Consider the following 8,304-nt stretch of genomic DNA (forward strand, 5'->3'; position numbering starts at 1 on the left):
AGAAGCTAACGGTCCAATCAGATCTCCCCACCCCTGCTCCAAGGTTGCATTTGTGGTTAGGTGTGAAAAATCAACAAGGCAACTGCTGTCCCTGGTTCTGAATTTGAGGACCAATATTTTAAAAAGCCTCTTTAAATGCAAATCGGCTCTGGACTAACCCGCTGGAAGCTGTGGAGAGCCATGGGTTAGGCACTGGTCTGGGGGTGGTATGTGGGACAGCAGTGACTCAGCCACTTCCCATGTTATGCAAGATACCCGATCTTAGGAAAGCCACTCACCTCCCCGAGACTCAGCTTTCTCGTCTCTAAAATGGGGTTAACAGCTCTTATTTTGCTAGGATGAAGGGCGGATGAAAAGGGAAGGGGGTTTTCAAGACAACCCTAGTGCAGTCAAGGGCCCAGTGGCCGGGCCACTGGGCAATGGCACACTAAGCTTCCCAGGCAGGCTGTCCTGTGGTGGCATCGTGGCCAGGCCCAGGTTTCCAGTTCCCCAGTCAAGGAACCCAACTCTTTGAGCAACCATGACCTTCTAATCGAGTCCTTTTCTGCTCAGGTAACCAGACTCAGTTTCCGTTGCTTGCAACCAGAAGAACCCCTGACTGGTCCAAAGTGCTCATCTGCGAGGCTGGCCAAACGTCACAGTCAGGAAAGCACACATGGAACTCAGTGGTGAGGGGCAGGTGGGTGCGTCTAGGAGAGGCTACAGTCAATCAGAGTCTGCACTCCCTGGGTCCCCTGATGTCCACCCACCCAGAAGGGTGTGTCCAGGTGGGTAGGGGCTGCAAGTGCCCAAATTTCTTCTGGGGGGCATAAAATATAAGTTTACATTTGTGGGGGCCGGCCCCGTGGCTGAGTGGTTAAGTTTCCGTGCTCTGCTTTGGTGGCCCAGGGTTTCCCCAGTTCGGATCCTCGGTGCAGACATGGCACCACCCATCAAGCCATGCTGAGGCGGTGTCCCACATAGCACAACCAGAGGGACCTACAACTAGAATATACAACTACGTACTGGGGGGCTTTGGGGAGAAGAAAAAAAAAGTCTACATTTGCACTGGGACCTGGACAGGGCACTGTCCAGCTCCCTTAACAAGACCTCAGACCAGAGGTCTCCAGGAGCCACCCAGGGATGTTCCAGATGCCTTCCTTCACCCAATCACCCACATGACATCCTTCACCTGGCCTTATTGAATTTTCCTCCTAAATATCTCCCAGTTCCATCCACTCCCCTCCTTGTCCACCGCCAGCCCTCCACTCCCTTGCTCAGGACAAAGACCAAACCACTTGACATGGTTTACATGGTGCATGGCTAGGCCCACCTCTTACCTCTTTAGCCTCAACTCATAGCAGCTCTCTCTGTTCCCTGAGTATAGCACACTGACTTTCTTTCTTAAAATTGTACTAAACTATACATAACGTGAAATTTATCATTTTAACCATTTTAAGTGCACAGTTCAGCAACACTAAGTACATTCACATTGTTGCGCAGCCATCACCTTCATCGAGCTCTAGAATTGTTCTCATCCACCCAAATGAAACTCTGTCCCCACTAAACAACAACTCTCCATTCTCCCCTCTCCCAGCTCCTGGCAACCACCCTTTCTGTCTCTATGAGTTGGACAACTCTGGGCACCTCATATAAATCGAATCATACAGTATTTGTTCTTTGGTGACTGGCTGATTTCAGTGAGCCCAATGTCATCAAGGTTCATCCATGTTGTAGCATGTGTCAGAATCTCCTTCCTTCTTAAGGCTGAATAATATTCCACTTTATGTATATGCCACACTTTGCTTATCTACTCATCCATCAATGGATGATGGACACGAGTTGCTTCCACATTTTGGCCATTGTGAATAAAGCTGCTACGAACGTGGGACATGGGTGTATTTGAAATACCTGTTCAAGTCCCTGCTTTCAGTTCTTGAGTTTATAACCAGAAAGGGAATTGCTAAGTCATACAGTAATTCCACAGTTAATTCTTTTAGAACTGCCATACTGTTTTCCATGGTGGCTGTATCATTTTGCATTCCTACCAGCAACACATAAGTGATCCAATTTTCCTGCATCCTTACCAGAACTTCTTATTTTCTGTTTTTCTGATAATAGCTATCCTAATGGGTGTGAAGTGGTATCTCATTACGGTTTTAGTTTGCATTTCCCTAATCATTAGTGATGTTGAGCATATCTTCTTGAATTGTGTCTTCTTTGGAGAAACACTTATTCAAGTCCTTTGCCCATGTTTTAACTGGGTTGTTCATTTTTTTGTTGTTGAGTTACAGGAATTTTTTATATATTCTGGATATTAACTACTTATCAGACATGGAATTTTCAAATTAGCTTTCTTTTAGTCCCTGTGCCTTTGTCCTATTCCTTCCTGCCCCAGGGCCTTTGCACATGTAGTCTCCTTGGCTGAAATACTTTTCCTTCCCATATTTACCTGGGAAAGGGAACTCCTACTTATCCTTCAGACCTCAGCTCAGCCATCACCTTCCAAGGGAAGGCTTCCCCATCTCCTTGATTACAGTAAATGTCCCCGACTCTGGAATCTTAGCACTTTTCATGTCTTTTCTTCACACGCTTGTTAAGGTCATCTGTGTGGCTGTTTGATTAGTGCCATTCTCTCTCACTACTCTATGAGTTCCTGGAGGTAGATTTTATCTTCCTTCCAATAGGAGACTGCTTCTAGCAAGCACATAGTAGGTGCCCAGTAAATACTGATTGAGTGAATGAATAAAATAGCCATTTATAGAGAGCCTTTCTCCTAAGAAGGACCATAAATGGAGATATTTGCTTCTGGCAAACCTCCAGATGAATACTGGAAGGCTGCTTTTTACCTTCTGCCCTAACAATATTGAGCTGCCCCTGTTGTCTCACATAGAGTGGATTAAATAACACAAAAGAATTTGAAGACAATCTGAAGCAACACCCTATGTACCTTAATAATGTGTTCAGGGAAGCACTGTCGTCAGACACTGAATTTACGATTTCTTTGATGCAAACAATAATCCTACAAGACAGGGATGATCCTTATTTCTCTTTTAGCATTTTGAATGCATCATCCCACTGCCTTCCAGCCTCCATTGCTTCTGGTGATGTCAGCTGTTAACACTATTTGGGTTCCCTTGCATGTGATGAGTCATTCTTCTCTTGCTCTTTTTAAGACTTTTTTCTTTGTTTTGTTTTTTTTAACTAAGATGTGTGTGGGTGTGGATCTCTTTACATTTGTCCTACCTGGAATTCTTTAAGATTCTTGGATGTGCAGATTAATGAGTTTTTTTTAAAGTACATGTGGGAAGTTTTCAGGCATTTCTTTGAATATTTTTTCTGCTCGTTTCTCTCCTCGCCTTCTGATACTCCCATTAACATATGCTGGTGCACATTTCTCTGAGGCTCTATTCATTTTTCTTCATTCTATTCTCTCTGTTTTTTGAAGGTTGAATAATCTCTGTCAATCTAGCTTCAAGCTCTCTAGTTCTTTCCTCTGCCAGTTCAAGCACTATTGTTTTATAGATGAGGAAATGAGGATCAGAAAACTTAAATAATTTACCGAAGGTCGCACATAGTTAATATGTGGCAGGGCCAGGACTTGAATCTAAGATCTCAGCTCTTGTCCTGCCAGTCACTTATTCAATCAATCATTCACTCAACAAATATTTACTGAATGTCAACTATGTGCCATAAACTATTCTAGGGGCTACAGAACACTGAACAGACAAGATTCCTGCCCTCATGAAGAGAGCAAACAAGTAAACAAACAGATAAATAAGGTACCTTGGATGACGGTAAGTGCTATGAAGAAAATGAAGCAGACAATGTGATAAAGGGGGCCGGTGCTCAGGGGTCTGTGGAGGTGACATCTGAGCTGAGACCTGAAGCGAGGGCGCTCCTGGAGCTCCTTCAGGACAGAGGCGTTTCTCCTTCTTCTCTGTCTCTCTAGCCCCAGCACACAGCCCAGCACATAGGAGGGATCAGTAGCTGTTTGCTAAACGGATGACAAACGCAAAGGAGCTGCCAACTCTCATGGGCCATATTAATGATAGAAATACTACAGAATAGATGTTAACTTGAAATCATTCATGTTTCCATTTAGAATTGTTTTAGCATTTAAATAGTAAGGTCTGGCAATACCAGGCGTTGGCGAGGCTACGACCAGCAGAACTCTCATATGCTCCGGTGGAGTGTAAACTGGTGAAAGTACTCTGGGAAATCGTGCGGCAGGGTCTACAAAGCTGAAAGTATGCACACCCTATGACCCAGCCATTCCACCCCTTGGCGGACACCCAACAGAACATACTCATACCATGCACTAGAATGTCTGTGACACCAATATCACAATAACTAAAAAGGCCCACGAGGGAATCACCCAGATGCCCATGAACAGCACAACAGACAAGCTGTGATATATCCACATAATGGACTACCAAAGAGCAATGAGAATGAACATCAACAACTATGTGCAACGATACAGATGACCCATGTATAGAAAATTGAGCAAAACAAGTCATATACAAAAGAGTTCATACTGTATGAAACCATTTCTATAAAAAGTCCAAAAAGAGAGAAAACCAACCTTTGCCGCTAGAAGTCAGGAGCGTGGTGACCCTGGGGGGACCTCATGCTTAGAAGGGAGCCTGAGGCAGGCTACTGGGAAGGGGGTACATCGGTGTGTTCACTTCATGAAAATGCGTCACACTGCACACTCCTGATAAGAGCACTTTTCTGTATCAACGGTCTGGGAACCTGCAACAACTCAAACAAATCAATGGACAGGGGTGGTGGGATCCCTTCCTGTCCTGTGCTGGGTGTAAAGACAAATTTTTGCAAAGAACAGGCCTGAGAATGACAGCTTCCTCTCTCACCTCATTTGTGCTGGCTCACACCATCTCTAGAGGGCAGCTTGAGGGGTGAGGAGACCACCAGTCTAGAGTCACAAAAGCTGGGGTCTGCTGGCCACTGGCTCTGCAATTCTGAGCACATTACACTCTCTGCTCAGCTTAAGGTAAATGAGCATAGGCTCCTTGTGGGAAAGAAGAGAGGTGTGTGGGTAAAGTGCTTATCCTGGTGCCTGGCACAGAGTAAGTGCTCAGTGATGTTAGCTGCATCTCCCAAAATGATCACACGATTTTGTTTGAGGCTTTCAGGCCAACGATGCATCAGCCTGATGGGTGGAGGAGGGTAATGAGGAGGGAGAGGACTGTGGTACCCCTTGTGATGCTCAGCTCTGCTCCAGTGGGCAGAACCCCTTTAGTCACCTGGAGTGCTGCATTACAAAACTGCACACAGGATGCTCCAGCTGGCTCAATCTTGTAATAGAAGATACAAAACCAGGCAAAACGAATCTATTCTTAGCAGTCAGGCTGGTAACTTTCTCATGGGGGGACAGGGAGTGGAAGGGGGCACAGAGGAGGCTGCTGGGGATAATCACGCTCTGTGTTTTGACCTGGTGCTGCTTGCCCTAAGGAGCGAGGTATATGAAAATGCATCGGGCTCAATACTTAAGACATGTGCCCTTTTCCTTATGGGTCTCAGTGTAAGAATCCGGCCTAATTTTAACTCTGGCCTAAGAGAACTGAACTAAGGGATGAACATTACCCCCTGCGCAATGGAACACAGGTTCCAAGGCAGGGAAGGACAGGCAAGCTGGAGAATCCGCCACATTCCCTGCGCTGCCGTTTTGCCAGCAGATGGCACTGGTTGTAGAGAGGATGGAGGAGCTCCCACTTTCCCCACCTTTGTGCTGTTTTCTGCGCAACCTGGGAGGCAAACAGTTCTCAGGAACCCTGTGAGCCGGTCCCAGTGAAGGCCAACAGGTGTTCATCCAGTGTCAAGAGGATGGTCTGCTGGCAGGGGCCACTGGGTACAAAAGCACCTGTTGCTGAAGGCGTACTGGCCTAAGGCGCTCCCGTTGCCCCAGTTTCGGTAACATCTGGACTAAAAATAAAAGGCTTTGCAACACAAGTGTGAGGCTCAGAGGCCAGTGACACGGAAGGAGCTGCGTGTGCCTACACATGTGGAGGGGAGGTGTCTGCAGAAATCAAATGCTCCCCAGGAAAAGGTGAGACGAGCAGTTACACTGCGAGATGGTCAATGACAACTCCTGACCTGCCGTGGGGCCGTGGTGGGCTCCGGGTCTTAGACCCCCCCCCACGAGGATTCTACAGCAAACAACTCGGGTAAGGTCACCCAGTCTCTACTCAGAGGCCCTGGCCTTTACTTTCTTGTTTCATTATGTGTCTGATTCTTGCTGAGTTGCTTTAAGCATAGTCTCTCCCTATTTTTTTTTATAACTGCTTTATTAAGATATAATTCACATTCACCCATTTAAGTGAACAATTCAACGGCTTTTTTGTATATTCACAGAGTTGTGCAACCATCATGATAATCAATTTTAGGACATTTTCATCACCCCCAAAAGAAAAACCTGCGCCCATTAGCAGTGACTCCCTCATTTCCCCTGAAATCCCCTGGTCCTAGGCAACCACTAGTCTTTCTGTCTCTCTGGATCTATTGTGAACATTTCACGTAAATGGAATCATACAGTGTGTGGTCGCATGTGACTGGCTTCTTTCACTCAGCATAGTGTTTTCAGGGTTCATCTATGTTGTAGCATGTGTCAGAATTTAATCCTTTTTTGGACAAATAATATTCCACTGCATGGCTAGACCACATTTGTTTCTCTGTTTAATAGCTGATGGGTCATTTCCACTCTTTTGGCTATAGTGAAAGTGAACGCTCATGCTGTGAATATGAACAAATGCTACGGACATTTGTGTCCAGCTCTTTGTGTGGACCTGTTTTCATTCCCTTGGGCATATTCCTAGGAGTAGAATTGCTGGGGAGTCTATGTTTCATCTTCTGAGGAACATTTGCCCTTAGCTTTAAGTGCAAATACAATTCCTTCATCGCATTTATTCCTTGATTCCTGCAAGTGGGAGATGGCAGTTCCATCTTTGTAAGTGAGGGAGCTGAGGCCCAGAGCACCCAAAGGAGAGCAAATAATAACAGCACCGCTTGTACTAAGTGCTGGCATGTGCCAAGCACCATACAAAGTGACCTAACTGGCATGCCCTTGCACCCTCACAACAGCCCTATGAAGCTGGTATGAAATTTATCCCCATTGTGTAGTTAGACAATTTAAGATTTTTTCTAACACAAACATTTATCATTTCGCACAGTTTCCTTTTTTTAAATATTTTTTTGGTGGGGAAGATTGGCCCTGAGCTAACATCTGTTGCTCTTCCTCTTTTTAAATTTCTCTCTCCTCAAAGCCCCAGTACATACTTGTATATCCTAGTTGTAAGTCCTTCTAGTTCTTCCATATGGGATGCTGCCACAACATGGCTTGATGAGTGGTGTGCAGGTCTGCATCCAGGACCCGAACCGGTGAACCCCGGGCCACCAAAGTGGAGCGTGCAAACTTAACCACTGTGCCACTTGGCCAGCCCCAGAAAATTTACGATTTTGAATAAGGCCACACAGTGCTGCGGCCCGAGACTAGAACTCAGTTCCACCTCAGTAAATTTTAGGCCCTCACTGGCTCTCAAACCCTCTGCTATACAGTGGCCTCCGAAGGGTCAGTAAGCTCTCCCCCAGCCTCCGGCATGGTAAGGTTTGCAGGGCCTGTTCTACTTGACCTCTACCGCATGGGACACTCCGGATCGCCCTTTGCCCTCCCTCCTCTCTCACCGTGTCCTCAGTCTCCCTGGGTCTTTCCTCTCGATCCATCCAAGAGCCCCTTCGCTTCCTCACGGGTCTTCCTGCCTCCAATTGTCCCCATACACACACATTGCCTGAATGGTCTGTCTAAAACACAGAGCTGGTCGACATTCCTCATTACTACTGAACAGGATAAATTCTACGCTCCATAGACTGGGCTATAAGACCCTCATCTTTCCCCACCCTCTATCCTCCCCTTTCATCCCTACCGCCCAGCCACGAAGAACTGCTCAGAGACATCCCCTGTGTCCTTTCTCCGGGACTCCGTATAAGCAGTTTTCACTCCCTGGAGCGTCCTTCCCCACTTCTTTCGCCTGGGGAACTCTTACACATGCTTCAAGGCCCAACTTCAATATTCATCTCTTCTCTCAGTGTCATCTTCCTCCACTGGGTACTCCCTCCCCGACCTCTCAACGTTTGCTTTGACGTCTTCAACACAAGCTGTAACATCGGTCTCCCCAGCTGGACTGCGTGCCCTCTGAGAACTCAGACTGGGCTTTACTCCATTCCGTGTGTCTCCAGGCCTAGAACAAGACCTTGCTAGGCTGAATGAGCAAATGAATAAATTTTCTGTATCTGCGCTGTGCAATACGG

At 46.4% G+C, this 8,304-nt stretch overlaps 1 protein-coding gene across 9 annotated transcripts in view; it reads right to left on the bottom strand.

Moving 5' to 3' along the window:
- The window catches only part of C12H16orf96 (chromosome 12 C16orf96 homolog), a 54,670-nt gene that overhangs the window by 45,008 nt on the left and 1,358 nt on the right, over nucleotides 1-8,304 (bottom strand). The gene's annotated exons all lie outside the window — the stretch shown is intronic.

Source organism: Equus przewalskii, chromosome 12 (assembly GCF_037783145.1).
Source record: "Equus przewalskii isolate Varuska chromosome 12, EquPr2, whole genome shotgun sequence".
Classification (NCBI taxonomy): domain Eukaryota; kingdom Metazoa; phylum Chordata; class Mammalia; order Perissodactyla; family Equidae; genus Equus; species Equus przewalskii.